The sequence below is a fragment of the Pleurodeles waltl genome, chromosome 1_2, assembly GCF_031143425.1.
Source record: "Pleurodeles waltl isolate 20211129_DDA chromosome 1_2, aPleWal1.hap1.20221129, whole genome shotgun sequence".
Classification (NCBI taxonomy): Eukaryota; Metazoa; Chordata; class Amphibia; order Caudata; family Salamandridae; genus Pleurodeles; species Pleurodeles waltl.
In genome coordinates this window covers 439,285,596-439,300,417 of record NC_090437.1, presented here as the reverse complement: position 1 = coordinate 439,300,417, position 14,822 = coordinate 439,285,596, and the positions used below count along the sequence as shown (strand labels likewise).

At 45.5% G+C, this 14,822-nt stretch overlaps 1 protein-coding gene across 6 annotated transcripts in view; it reads right to left on the bottom strand.

Moving 5' to 3' along the window:
* The window catches only part of LINGO2 (leucine rich repeat and Ig domain containing 2), a 3,618,115-nt gene that overhangs the window by 3,067,454 nt on the left and 535,839 nt on the right, over positions 1-14,822 (bottom strand). For 2 of the 6 annotated variants that reach the window (XM_069240603.1, XM_069240613.1), the window contains one exon: positions 2,799-2,887. The exons of the other annotated variants lie outside the window; for them this stretch is intronic. The gene's annotated coding sequence lies outside the window, so the exon portion shown is untranslated. Of the gene's footprint in view, positions 1-2,798; positions 2,888-14,822 lie in introns of those variants that run through there. 6 annotated transcript variants of the gene reach the window in all.

Genomic DNA, 14,822 nt, shown 5'->3' with positions numbered 1-14,822 from the left:
CCTCGCCATGCACTGCTAATTACCCCAGATATTACATCACTCATGACATCTTCTATAACATCATTGATAATATCACTGTAATATTTGCAATAAAATTATTGATGAAAACTGAGAAAACTGTGCATGGCGAGGGCATGAATTATAGTTACCTTAGGGTACGAGATATAGTTTTTAAAAAATAACTCTAACTATAATAGCTGAATTTCTATGGTTTTGTGTGTGTAAAACCTGAACCTAATCCCTGTTATACATTATTATATATATATATATATATATATGTATATATATATATATATACTGAAAAAAACAAAGGTTACAGGTATTTTATAGTTAAGTTGATATTATATTTTATACCTATAAAAAATCATAGTAATTCAGCAGTTATAGTTATACTTATGATCAGAAACTATCACTCATTGGCTTTAGATACTTTCCGTCACAAGATACAGGCCATCATTATGAGTTTGTCGATCCTGCCCTGCCACACCTGCGGTGGCTGTCAGACCGCCGACAGCATGGCGAGGCAGGGCCGCCAAATTATGATCGCGGCTGTGAACTGGCTGCATCACAGCCAGTTCACTGCCTGTACCGCCAGGGCGGTGGGACCGCCTGACTGAAGGTTGACGACCTTCGACCCGGAGGTCCACCTAACACCGCCCGCGGTATTATGAGTATCCTTTCCACCAGGGATTCCGTGGTGGCAGCCCCACCATGAAATCCCTGGCAGAAAGGATACTGGTGACAGGTATTCAAATTCCTGTTGCCACAACAGGACTCCTCAACCCCCCTGACCCCATCACAAGCCCCCTCACAACCCCAAGTAGTGAATACCCCCCAGTCCCCATACTGATCCCCTCTGCCCCTGATCCACACATGCACACACCATACTTACATACATACACGCACACATCCATGCTCACTCCTTTACATACACACACAGCCACAACACACACCCCTTCCATGCATACATGCACTCATACTCCCCCATCCCTCGCATACAAGCATTCATACTCCCCCACCTCTCACATATATGCATTCATACTCCCCCACCCCTCGCATACACTCATTCATATTCCCCCATCCCTCGCATACACGCATTCATACTCCCCCACCACTTGCATACACGCATTCATACTCCCCTCACCCCTCACATACATGCATTCATGCTCCCCCAAACCCTCGCATACACACTTTCACACATGCACACAGACACTTGCACACACATGCACACAAACATACACAACCCCCGATCCCACTCCTTTCGCACACACAACACTCAACACCCAATATCCCCCCTCCCCTGTCAGCCGATCACCTTACCTGGTGGTTGCGGTGGTCGCATAGGAGGGAATGGGGTCCATGGCGCTTGCTCCGCTGCTAGAGCCCCGGCAACACAACACGGCCACGACGTTTACAGTGTTGTAATACGGCGTGCAGTGTTGTGGTGACGTGGCAGTGGCACAATGTTCACTAGACCACCGACTGCCAGTGTGGCTGCTGGCAGCTTTCTACCCAAATTGTGACAGAGAGCAGCCAGCATTCATAATATGGTGGCCTTCAGACCACCAACACTGGTGGTCATATGGCGGGTGCGTGAGTTTGGCAGTCTACAGTGTAGACCGCCAAACTCATAATGAGGGCCATAGTTTCTTCAGATAAGTATACCTATAAGTATAACTGTAACTGTTGAAGTTCAATGGTTTTGTATGGGTAAAATGTCAGCTTAACTATAACGTCCCTTTAACTTTTGTTTTTGCAGTAAATTTCTATGAATTTTTTAACATGTATGTTAATAGAAGCTGCACCTTTGGCTGTGCGCAGCATGGGCTAGATGCAGTGGGTGCTTTTTTAACATTTTCTCTGTATCCACAGATCCACTGCAGATTTACACAGTGGGCTGCAGTGAGCCAGTGGGCAAGTTTTGCACATGAGGGGTCCCTAAGGGACCCCTACATGTATCCTTTGGGGTCAGGATACCTGTCTCCTGGGCTTTTATGTGTTTTTGCACAGATTTTTTTCCCACCCATCAGCCGATGCAATAAGGAAAATGTTGGCCACACTCTTCTGTCATGTTGCAGCCAGCCAATCAGGACATTGCTTTTCCCCCAGATGCACAGATCCTCCGTGGTTGCGTCCACGTAGGATCCGCGTCCCAATACATCTATACTTTGTAACCTTAAATAACTCCAAATCTACTGAATGGATTTACACTAAATCACACAAACCACAATCTGCCACCAAGCTCTAGCGTCCTGCCAAATTTGGTGCTCTTCTGTTCAGTGGTTCAGGCTGTACCTGTGTCTAACGAATAACATCCCAATAGCCACTGAATGGGAAAAAAGTGTTCCTGGATCCCCACTTGAAAGATCATCCTGAACATTTTAAGACACCACCTAATCTGAGTGTTTATTAGTTTTGAAATTTTTGTGTGGATTCATCAAACAGCGCCAATTATTGGCAAAACAAAAAATGCTCTGCTTAGGTAAAAAAGTGGTCTTAGCAATAGCTACCTACTGGCTATTGCCAGTAGGTAATATATACATATTCAAGGCATGTAGATGTGGAGTTTAGAATAGTAAATCTATATTTCCCTATGTGCACTTACCTTTCAATATTTTGGTGCTCAATATTGTGCTAAGGATATCAAGGTATCATGATGTCCCCTATTTGATATTCCAAATTACAAACTATACTGCACCAGACGATTGGCTCTAATCAGGGCAACAGCTCAGTTTAAAAAAGGGACAACGGACATCAGTGGTGATAGTTTCATCAAGTTTTGTCCCATATTTCTTTACCTTGGTGTTGAGTGATTTCTACTCCAGTCAGTAAGACTTCATTCACGTAACTATTGTAATCAGTCAATGAAGAGACAGCTTCACAGAGCCTATTGTAAAAGAATTATAAAGATGTCACTAGCAACCTACTATGAAGGTACTAAATTAGACATCAATAGATAATATGAGACAGGTAAAAATACACACATTGAATAACAGTGAATCAGTACAGTGATTTGTGGAAACCCTGACACACACGAAGGTAAATTATAAGAATCCAGAGTTACGTGACATAACCTCCCTTATGTATTGCGCTCATTAATTTATCCCTGAAGTGTGTATAGCAAATAACAGTACCCTATATGGGAAGGTCTATTAGGTTAGTAATGCTCCTTAAAAATCAGGTGAAAGTACAGTCTTCATTTACTACGGTTATGAGGAGTTACAGTACAGTAGTTAATTCCCTTTCAAGTGATGGGTACATGTCTAACATTTTTTTGGCCATTCAAATGAGATCTGTGGAGATTATTGCTCAGGTTATTGATTATATAGTTCCATGCAGCTGGTGCTTTCTTTTAATTGCGCTTAATGATGTAAGTATTTTTTTACAAAATATCCATCTTATGATTTATTTGTTACAAAGTCATTAAAATTAATGGTGTCTCACAGTATAGTGGCACACTGCGCGCTTGTCAGTTCGTCATCCTTTTATTTTATCAAATGAAATGTTCCTCTATAAATACTTGGAAATTCTAGGTGCATTTGAATATATTCATCACTACCTTATTTTCCTGAACCCTTCAATGACTGTTCTATAATGTTAATGATAAAATAGATCTGGATTTGAAAGAAAGCACCAACCCCAAAAATAATCCATTTGTTTTTTTCTATTCAACAGTAGATCTCAGTGTGACAAACCTAGAACCCATGTCTGAACACAGTAAACCACCATGTCTTTCAGACTGTTGTGTTCCCAATGCTAAAAGACAGGTTGAGCCCACCTATTGTTCCACAGTGTGTCCCACTGCAATGTCACCAGAATGTGCAATTAAAGCATCCATGTTCTGTGTACTGCCCCATCCCATGCTGATTTATAAAATTCTCAGGAAGCTGTAATGAGGGTGCAGTACTTCAAAATAAAATCTAACATAGTGACTTTCTTAGAAACATTTTGTATTTATGCTAGTCCAGTTCTTATGTTGTGTGACCACAGCATATGAACTGTGTTTCTGCACATGTATAATTTTGATTTTCCTGTTGGTCAATATTCTGTAATGCTAACTCATGTGGCTGCTCATTGTTTGTTAAGATGTTTTAACTGGTTCTGTTTACTATGCAATATCTATGTTGTGGTTTATATCTGGTTGATATCTGGTTCATACCCACAGATTTCAAGGTTTGAAATATCTTCCTGTATTGACATATATTTTCAGTCCCAATATTTGTATTTGTATTTCCTCCAAATGATATGCCTACTGTAATCTTTGTAATTTATAAGACATACGTAAATCAAACAAACACAAAGGCTAAACAAACAAAACAAATGCAAATATAACAACAAAGCTTTATTCGGTTTTAATTTTTTGTTCAAGTTCAAATGTTAGCATAGAAGCAAAGAGAACTTCAAAAGAAGTGAAACAAACACAGACAATGAATTGACTTTCAACATGGAGTTCAACACACAGCAGGAAACATTAGAAATTAAAACACATTTGAAGGCCACTTGCAAACTCAATAAATACCTTTGCATGAAAATAGAACACAATAAACTTCTTTCCTTTGTCTCTCAATCAATCAATCAATCAAGAAATTTGTATAGCGCGCTACTCACCCGCAGGGTCTCAAGGCGCTGGGGGAGGGGAGACCGCTACTGCTCGAACAGCCAGGTCTTGAGTTGCTTCCTGAAGGAGAGGTGGTCTTGGGTCAGATGGAGGTGGATGGGGATGGAGTTCCAAGTCTTGGCTGCCAGGTAGGAGAAGGATCTTCCTCCCATGGTGGCTTTTCTAATGCGTGGCACGGCGGCGAGGGCGTGGCTGGTCGATCGTAGCTGGCGGGTGGGAGTGTAGAAGGTCAGGCGGTTGTTGAGGTACCTGGGGCCCAGGTCGTGGAGGGCCTTGTGTGCGTGGGTGAGGAGGCGGAACGTGATTCTCTTGCTGACGGGGAGCCAGTGCAAGTCTCTCAGGTGTCCGGAGATGTGGCTGTGTCGGGGGATGTCAAGGATGAGGCGTACGGAGGAGTTCTGGATGCGTTGGAGTCTTTTCTGTAGTTTGGCCGTGGTTCCGGTGTAGAGGGTGTTACCGTAGTCCAGTCGGCTGGTCAAAATGATCCACAAAGAGTTTTCAGTGTGAGGTTGAACATTGGGCCTCATTATGGGTTTGGCGGTCCCACCATGAGACCGCCAAACCTGCGGGGAGGATGCCACCGCCATAGCAGTGACATTCCCCCCCCAGCATGTTACATGGGCTGACCGGCAGGAACATTGTAACGTGGGTTCCAGTGGGCAGACCTGTGGGAATAGTGTTAAGATATTGGTCTTGTCTCCTTTGAGGAAGCAGAGGCCAATACCCTAACGATCCAGCACCCTCGGAATGTGCACTGCATTGGAAGTGTGGTGGCCCCCGGCACTGGCTTTCCACCAGCCTTTTCATGACAGGGTCCCCACCATGAAAAGGCTGGCAGAAAGAGGGGTTGTAATCAGCCAGGTGGTGCTGAGTTCAGCGCCGCCCTGGCTGGTTACCAGCCCGACCACCATCATGCCATCAGGAACCATGTTCCCTGGCGGGGACAGCAGTGCCCTGCCGTGTCTGCCTGCCCACCAGGGCTGTAAGTGGGTGGTCAGACCACCAAACTTGCGGCGGCCTGACAGTCAATACGAGTGTGGCGGTCCTAAGTTTCAAACACTGAATGACCTTGAATTCTGAAGTCCCAAAATCACTAGTTTTGTCATTTTTAACCAGCCCCAAATTACACATTAGGTTTGTTCTGAGGACTAAGGAGTAGTGATCATGTGTTATTAATGCTGAAGCAGGCCATAGAGTGAACCAGACCTGGCCCTGCTAAAAATGTTCAAACCAGCCACACATTGGACCGCGTGACCTTCTCAATCATCAGGGGTTTGGGGTAAGTTCTCCCCAAAAGAAATGTTTAGCAAAAAAGAGGCAAACACATTTTTCATATATATTGTCTAGGTGGTCATTGGATTTATAGGCAGTTCCCAACAGGAACTAATTAAACATGGCTAATAAAATATGGACTTTTGCTAAACGCTATATCTTATGGAAATTACATGCATTTAAGACAATTGCATGCTAGATGCAAAACAAATAGTCATACAACTGTGCCACCTTTGACTTCTGTGCCAGGATCTAATGCTCATCAATGTTCTTGTGCTAGTTAAGAGTCTATCAAAAGTGTTGTACTACGAACACAACAATGCAAAAAAAGCTAGTCTACCTATGGAGTGAAACATAACAATGCTCAAAATTCCAACCCGTCAGGAGTGTCCTTTTATGTTAAATTGGCTAGTGAATCTCACTGTGACAGAAGGCAGCTCTCTGTGTCAATAAACAGCACAAGGTTGTTACTTAAGGTGCCAAGTTTCCTTTTGCACAGTCTCCAGTATCACACAGGAAACAAAAACATTTCTATGACTTTATATATTGCCTAGGTAAAATAATAATGTAATGTCAGAAAATGTACAGCACAGTATTGTAAAGTGTTGTATCTGTATCAGAATCATATTGCCTTGCATAAAAGGATACTTGTTATACCAGAATACATTTTACCACTAACATGTCAAAATGCCTGCTGCTGTGAACATGCCAATATTCACATGTCTGCATTTGTAACCATTATAAAGAAAGAATGCTTAATGTCTTAGTTTCTATATTACAATTGTACCCAAATCCACCTTGCTAAGTAAGTAGACTTGTACGCCAGAAACAAACTTGCCCCATGATCTAAAGCACCTTTTCAATCTTCTGAGCACCATTGCTTGCATAATATCAACCTCTTCTCTTCTCATTCTTGTATTGACCTGGCCCTTGACTCCAATACGTGTTGGAAGATGTAGATGTAAACATGTGTATTTGCAGGGATCACCCAATTATAACAGTACTTGTAGGAGCAATTAAATAGGCCACTGCAAAGGTTGAGAGAATACTGCTTTTTCTTCTTCCAGTCTTGCACTTCTGGTTCTCTTCCTTCATCAGGGTCTTGATCAAATCACCCCCAGATAAACACCTTTGAGCACTTGCTCTCTGGTGCCATCTAGATGTTGTTTGTTGTTCCTGCTTGAAAAAAACAAGCCAGGTCTAATGAGCATTTATTTGGGCAATGAAACCACTTGGTCGACTTAGGTATGTGGAGCACTAGAAGGGATTGTAGGTTACATGGGCCCACCGGTGCTTTCAGTGCTAGATCTTGGCAGCCAAACCAGCTCTCAAGCAGCACCCTTTGCTTGCAGGCCAGTGGGGAATGCTAGAATGCAAATCAGGACCTGTACAAAGGAATCATCACTGGCTTCCTATTGGAAGGAAAAAGGCTCTATGTGCTTGCATTACAAGTAATCTTATCTCATTTATGTCCAGAAAAAAAAATAAGCTGGTCTTTGCTGAAGCAAACATACATTCCAAGGGACGGCCCAAACTGGTTATTCTAAATTCCACATTTGTTTAAAAGGAAATGGATGGCACTCAGTGAAAAATCATTACATTTGTAATTCTCTATGACTTGCTCACAGCCTTTTTGTTCTACCAAATCTATCACTGGTAACCCTAAGACAGTTTGTTCTATCATTTGTGCTACATTTGATGACTCAGTCACTAACTCTATTTACAATAGTGGTCTGCTTGCTTGTCATTTTCCTAAATGTATACCCCACATCTGCAGTGTAAAAACACACGTTTTAGCTTGAATGTACGGTCAATTTCAGCCCTCTTTTAAGGACTTAGGTTGGTATTTTTACCTCTTCCCTTAATATCCTTATATTGTATTTGCTTAACTCCAAGAGTATGATAGATACAGGTTATCTATATTATTTTCAGGTAATTTACCTAAGCATTATGCTTATCCAGTCACCATGGTTCAGAGAGCAAAAGGTATAGGAATACCCAATGACCATTCACTGCTCTCACTTTCAGGCCACCTTACTTTTAGATTAAGGAGCTGACCAAGGAACCATGCAACTGAAAACTTTTTAATTCATGAATACATTCTCTTGAAACTACTAAAATACCCAAAATGCAAGGTATTGGTGACATACATTTCAATGAAGAAAGCAACTGATCCTGGACTGAGGTTCTCTCAGATTGGCGGTAACAATAAAAATATGAAGACAGCAGATAATAATTACCCATAGAGTTCCATTGTAGGGAGATTGTAATAAAAAAGATTAGTCTTCCATTAGGTAATTGTAAACCATAGATAGCTACCCCTGTTTTCGCTCTTACCCACTAGATGAGGGTTGCTTACTAAGAAAGGATTTTAATATCAGCAAACAGCTAAACACAAGGTCCAATTAACAAAGGCAAAAATACATGTGCATATTTACTCATATGTAAATTTAGTCCTACACCTAGATATAACTCTCCACTTTTTTACTGTTCACCATTTCAAGGTGGAAATGTAAACCAAATGTGCGGACTTGAATGTCTTGATCACTTCAAATTGGAGGATTGAGCTTCCTACACCAGAATGCATCATTTTAAAGTTGCACTAGTAACTTTCCATCTGTTAGGGGAGATCCCTGCCACTGGGAAAGCATAGGGAAATGTAATAAAAGTTATTTATTTACAAAATAATTAAACATTTTTAATGCATAATACAAATGGAAACAAATTAAAAATGTCTAAAATTAACTTCCAAGTAATAAAATAAACAGATGAGTTCATGAAATTAAAGGGATATTAAATAAAAAACATATATAAATATACCAATTAAGTGCCTAATTCACAAAGGTAAACTCACACTCTTGTGTAAGTTTACTCTTTATTTGATATTCATCAACTACGAGTTAATAATAAGCTTATGACTGTGAAGATTCAGCAGTCAGGGCAGAGAACCCCACACTTAAAAAGATAGGACAGGCCTATCTTTTATGCTTGGGGTTCTCTGCACCAACTTATAAATATCAATGTTTACACAATTTAAACAGTAACTTATACTTGTTTACTTTTTTAAAAAACCATTAAGAAAGTTTGTATGTATTTCTATAATGTTAAATTTTAAGGTAAAACTCAACAATAATTATCATAATTTATCACTAACATATATTTATGTGCTGTCAAATGTTGCATATTTTAAGAATGTACCCATAGTTCCTATGGGGTGCTATTTTACTTCCTGTCTCTATTCTTTTTTTTTGTATTTTTGTTTTACATTTTTTTATTGAATTAATAACATACAGCAACATACAAAACACAAAAATAATTCCCCTCGTCTTAGTAATAAATTAAATAACGCAGCAGTTCCTATCAGCCACAGCTTTGCCCCAGACAGCAAGAAGAAATAAATCAACATGTCTCTCAGTAAGCATCAATATCGAGGGGCATGTCTCAGAGCCACCTCACAGGCCAGCGAACAGCAAAGTCTCTAACGCCAGCATGAAGGCAAGCCTTATTCAGCACAGGACACAGTAGAATATAGCAGAGGGGTGTGAATAACAGAAGAAAAAAAAAACATACTCAAGAAGGCAGGTGGAGCAATGAGCAGAGCGCACAAGTCCATCTCAACGGCATAGAATCACACCAATCCAAGGGAGATGAGCGAGTCTCACACGTGGGCATCACCAATCACATCGCTTATGTACTTCGGGTGGCTAGGTATTCATTTAACGGGGCCCAGATATTCTTAGGTCGAGACCCCTCAGGCATGAGATCCCAAAAGACCACAAACTGGTCATGACAGAAGGTGACATCACTCAACCATTCAGATTTCCTGCCCCAGCACATGGCAACTCTACGCTTAGCTAGCAGCATAAGCAGATCCACCATGCGTCGATGCGGCCCCTGAATCTCATCTACCCATCCAACCAACCCAACCATAGGGGAAAGGGGCAGGTCCAGGTAAACCATTTCGGTGACCACTTGCCAGACTTCCACCCAGAAATCGTGGACTTCTGCACATTCCCACGCCAAATGAAAGAAGCCAGCATCCGAAGTCCGGCAACGAGTGCAGCATGCATCCGAACGCAGGCCCATGGAGTGGAGCCCCTTAGGTGTATAATACAGTCGGTGCAGAAACTTAAAGTGCAGCAATCGCAACCTATAGTTCGGGAACAAAGCTCTCATATGTGCACAGCACCCACGCCACATTGCCTCAGTAATGGGTTCTCCGATATCCCCCTCCCAGGCCACCCTGGAGGACTCCCCAGAGCCATCTGTCTGCTCTTGCATACAGTTATACAGCTTAGTAACCAGCCTGCTCGGGGATCGCGCACCGCAAAGCACCTCCAGAGCCCGAAACTCCGAAAGGGTTCCAGCCGCACCAGAGAAACGATCTCGTACCAAAGCACGAACCCGGAGAGCATAAAAACGCTGCAGCGCCGTACCCTCGCAACCAGCCAGGGCCTCATCAACATCAAGCAGCCGACCATCCACCAGCCAGTCATGTAGTTCAGTCAAGCCAGCATCCTGAAGGAAACCGCGCACCTCACCATCCCGGAACATCCTAACGTCCGCGATCGCCATCACCGGCAGCGAAGGAGCGTAAGGAACAGTAACCCCAGAGCGCCGCATCAAAGCCCCCCACTCACTCATCATACACACCACCGTATCAATTCCCGAGACCCAGGACTGCACCCGACTTCCAAGAACACGCACCAAGCCATCCGGCCACACAGAGTCACTCTCAGGGACCAGATACGGCATGTACCGAATCGGATTCAGCCAATAGTACGCAAAATGCACCTGTGCGCAGTAGTAATAAAGCTCAAGATCCGGAGCAGCGAGCCCACCTAATTCAAACGGCAGCGTCAGTCACTCCCAGGAGATGCGCGGCTGATGTCCCGCCCACGCCAGGCGGATTAACACAGAGCGCAGACTGCGTAGGTAGCTCCTCGGGAGCGGAAGTGGGAGATTCACAAACAAATAAAAAAACTTAGGAAGAACCACCATCTTTGCAACGGCAATGAGCCCAATTAACGAGAGTGGCAGAGCGCGTCAAATCTCAACCCTTTCCTCCAACCACGACAATGCAGCGCCATAATTAGCCTGCTGTAACGTGTCCACATCGCGACTCAGCTGAATACCCAAATAACTCACCGGTCCATCCGTCCAAATTAGAGGGTATCGAGAGTCGAAACGCGTCACACTGGGGGTCAAGGGCAGCACCACCGATTTCGACCAGTTAATAGTGATGCCAGAAAAGGCGCCAAAGCGCACAACCTCATCCAGTAAAATATCCAAATTCTGACCAGGGTTCCGCACATACAATGCTATGTCATCAGCATATAAGGATATCAAGACAGGTCTCTGTCGGAACTGCAAGCCTCTGTCATTATATTTCTGTCGCAGCCGCGCCGCCAGAGGCTCCGTAGCAGCCGCGAATAGGAGGGGAGACAGCGGGCAACCCTGGCGCGTACCACGCGCAACCGGGAATGGAGGCGACACACACCCATTAAGACGCAACCTGGCGGTTGGGAGAGTATACAATAGGCGAATCCAATTCACGAAATGCACACTAAGTCCCACCCGGCCTAGGAGTGCAAACATGTAATCCCAGGCCAAGGAATCAAACACCTTGGCAGCATCAAGAAATACCACAGCTACATTATCTCCAGCCTCCAAGGATCCCGCCAACGCGAAAAATGTACGCAGGTTATGCCTTGTAGACCTACCTGGGACAAATCCTGACTGATCCGGTAACACCAACCGGGACAGAAGGGGCTGCAGGCGCGCCGCTATCATCTTTGCCAGAATTTTATTATCAATATTTATCATAGAGAGAGTACGGTACGAGTCACAACGAGTCGGATCCTTCCCAGGTTTTAAAACTGTTACCAACAAAGCCTCCCGGAGCGAGGCCGGCAACGACCCAGCCTCCAGTGACTCCATATACACCTCCAGCAGGCACGGGGCGAGAATATCCACATATTCTTTATAGAACGCAGGGGTCAGGCCATCCACACCCAGAGATTTATCACCAGGCAAACCACGGATCGCCGCGGCTACCTCCTCGACTGTGAACAGTTCATCTAAATACGCCCTGTGTGCCTCCTCGAACCATACAAGAGCAACTTCCGCAAAATATGTTCGCGCAGCCTCCTCACGGAGGCCCACCGGAGCTGCATAAAGCTGCGTAAAATATTCGGTAAATACTTGCCTGACACCATTCGATCCAGTCACCCTACCGCCACCGTCAGCGACAAACTCTGTAACATAATTGCTGGCCCAGGGCCTGCGGAGCATGCCCGCAAGTGTGCGTCCCGCTCTCTCACCCTCCCCATACCGGCGAGCCTGGGTCTGCTTCCCAGAAAAGCAGACCTCTCTCATAGAGACTTCTTCATAAAGGGACACTTCACGCCGAATCTCGGCAAGCACCTCGCTGGACCAGCTAGAAGCCAATCGTCTCTCCAATTCGATAAGCCTTCCCTCAATGTCTGCCATCTCCCGTCGCAGGGCCTTCACAATACCGTGTTGCTTCGAGATACATACTCCACGGATAACAACCTTGAATGTCTCCCATAGGATACCCACTGACTCCACCGATCCACGATTCTCAGCGAAGAATAATTGTATCGCCTCACGTACCTCCTTCCGAAATACCTCATCTCGGAACCCACCGCTAGGTAACCGCCACAATTTCGTCTGACGCAGCTCACTAGGTATTGCGAGCTCCAACTTGACCGGCGAGTGGTCAGACAATGTGCGGGGGAGATGATCTACCGCTCTCGTCCAGACCTCCACATCTCTAGTATCCAACCAACGGTCTATTCGGGACCAACTGCAGTGGACATAGTTCAGACAGGTACCCTCTCTCGCATCTGCATGCATCCGTCTCCACAGATCCACCAGCTTGCCACTACGCATCACAGCCGCCAAGGACCTTGCCGCAGAGACATGCTGCACCCTGGCCACACTCTCGCGATCCATCCGAGCATCCAAGACGACATTAAAATCGCCACCCCAGATCACTGCTCCAGCACCCAAAGATTACACAAGTCGCCACAACTCCAGAAAAAACTCTGGATCATCAACGTTCGGTCCATACACTGCCACGAGGCGACAGGCACTGTCTAGCAATGTACCACTCATCAAAACATATCTGCCGTTTGAGTCTACGAGTACCTCTCGCGTGCGTCATTGCAACCCCTTACGGATTAAGATCGCAACTCCACGAGCATAGCTGGAATACGTGGAGCAGAAAGCCTCACCAATCCACCACGCTTTCAGTCTGTTCACCGAGGTCGCCACCGGGTGCGTCTCCTGCAGCATACAGATGTCAATGTTATGTCGCTTAACATATGCAGCCACCAGCCTAGCCTTACGCCTGTCATTAAGCCCACATACATTCCACGTCAAGCAACGAACCACTGCAGCATCACTACCTCTCATCCCCTATCACAGCCTTCCAAAATTGCACACCCAAACTCACCTCCACCTGCCTGAAACTGAAATTATGGCCAACCATGGCAACAATAAAGACAAACATTGTGCAATCAGGAACAGCCCAGATCCCCCCACCCCAATTGGACCCTTTCTGTATCCCGCCCAACCCACCCCAAGGCCCATCCCCCACAACTGAAGCAAAAAACATTAGGACTTATCCCAGGGGCTGCAGTCGGCCAGCAGCTCTCCACCCAGAGAACACTAGGGGAGAGGGGCCCAAGGGCCAAATAGCAAACCACACAGCTGGCGGATCAGCGCGGAAAGCATCCCCGTGCACCCCCTGGCAGCCCCAGTCAATGTACACATATCGAGCACAGCCGGTCAGTCATTATCACTTAAAGCGGCGTCGGCGGCCCCCGGCCCCCCTGACCCCGCAGCCCCCCGCTCCCTGGGTAGACGCCTAGCAAACTTGATCGCCTGCTTTGAGCCATAAAGTACAGCACTTTTCCCTCGTGCCTCACCCTCAGTCTGGCCAGATATAATAAAGCAAATCCAACTCCAGCCTGATTCAGCAGTCGCTTGGTCGGGAGAAAAGTACGCCGCAGAGCCTGTACGCCAGGGGTGTAATCTGGAAAAAAAATTATTTTCGAGTTCTTGTAAACCAGCGGCCTTCTCTCCCTCGCCAGACGAAGGACAGCATCCCGGTCTCTATAGTTCAACAGGCGTGCAATAATCGGACGCGGAGGCGTTCCCGGCAGGGGCCGAGGACACAGCAACCGGCGAGCCGTCTCCACCACTAGCATCCATGAGAGCTCACCAGCAAACAGTTCCAGCAACATGCACTCCACAAAGTCTTCCATGCGGCCCATATCAGTTGCCTCCGGGAGCCCCATAACACGGATGTTATTACGGCGAGAACGCGCCTCCAAGTCCTCGTTCTTATTCCGTATCACCTCCAGAATGCGATCCATTTGTGCGATTTGTTCTCTATCACCACAGCGCGCATCCTCCACCTCCGACGTGCGCGACTCCAGAACCTCAAATCGAGAATCATGATCGTCAACTCAGGCTCTTATGCGATCAAGCTGTTCCGTAACATGGTCCAGCTTGGCATCTATGCCAGCCAGGCTGGTCTTAAGCTCCAGAAACATGGACCGCACAGACACCTCAGGGCTATCCTCTTGACACTCAGCATCAGCAGACTGGGAGGCAGACATGGTACTCCTCTTCTTACCCCCATCAAAGGTAAGTTTCGCTTGTCGGTGGTCAGACTTGCCCATAACTCAACACAGCGCACACGGCCTCCTTACCGTGCAAGAATGTCGAAAGATATTCAGAGCAACGGGCCGTAAAGTACAGCAGTTTTCCCTTGTGCCTCACCCTCAGTCTGGCCGGATATAATAAAGCAAATCCAACTCCAGCCTGATTCAGCAGTCGCTTGGTCGGGGGAAAAGTACGCCGCAGAGCCTGCACGCCAGGGGTGGAATCTGGAAAAAAA